This window comes from Antechinus flavipes, chromosome 5 (assembly GCF_016432865.1).
Source record: "Antechinus flavipes isolate AdamAnt ecotype Samford, QLD, Australia chromosome 5, AdamAnt_v2, whole genome shotgun sequence".
In the NCBI taxonomy this organism is placed as follows: domain Eukaryota; kingdom Metazoa; phylum Chordata; class Mammalia; order Dasyuromorphia; family Dasyuridae; genus Antechinus; species Antechinus flavipes.
The window spans coordinates 283174938-283175627 of NC_067402.1; positions in this window are offsets into that span (position 1 = coordinate 283174938).

The window sequence follows — 690 nt, forward strand, 5'->3', positions numbered from 1 at the left end:
TATTGTTGTTGCTGTTATTAACGTTATTATTGGAAGCGCTTATTGATATCTGGTTATGGTGATCATGGTCAGTATTCTTGTCATTGATCATTATACTACAATAAGTTCATAAAGAAATTTGAGAGTAACAGAGAAGGGAGGTCCCCTAACCAAGATTAGCCCTTAATTTAAACATGGTGATCTAGAGAATTTAGAATTGATCCAAGGATATGCCATGGATACAATCAATATTGGCTAACAGAACATCACGTTCAATCACCCTTCTCACACAGAGTTGACTTGCTTTCCAACTGGACTAGCCTAAGTTCCAGATAAAACAATAGCTGGTTCTAAGTCTAGAGTACTGTGCTCCATTTGGGGTGCCATGCTTTAGGAAAGACAATGACAAGTCCAAGTACATTCAGAGGCAGTCAAACAGGACAAGGGAGAGATTGGAGGTTAAACATACTAGGATCAGCTGAAGGGCTGAGGGCACTAAGAGAGAGCCTCAGTGGAAGTCATAAGATCACAGGACCATGGGTTTAGAACCGAAAGGGATCTTAGAAATCATCTAGTCCATTCTCATTGTTTAACATAAAAGGAAACTAAGTTCCATAGAGATTAAGTGGCCTGCCTATGACTTTGATAAATGTCTTAAAGTTGTCAAAAATGCCATGTAAAATTTAGATGTGACTTGTTCAGTTTGGTTCC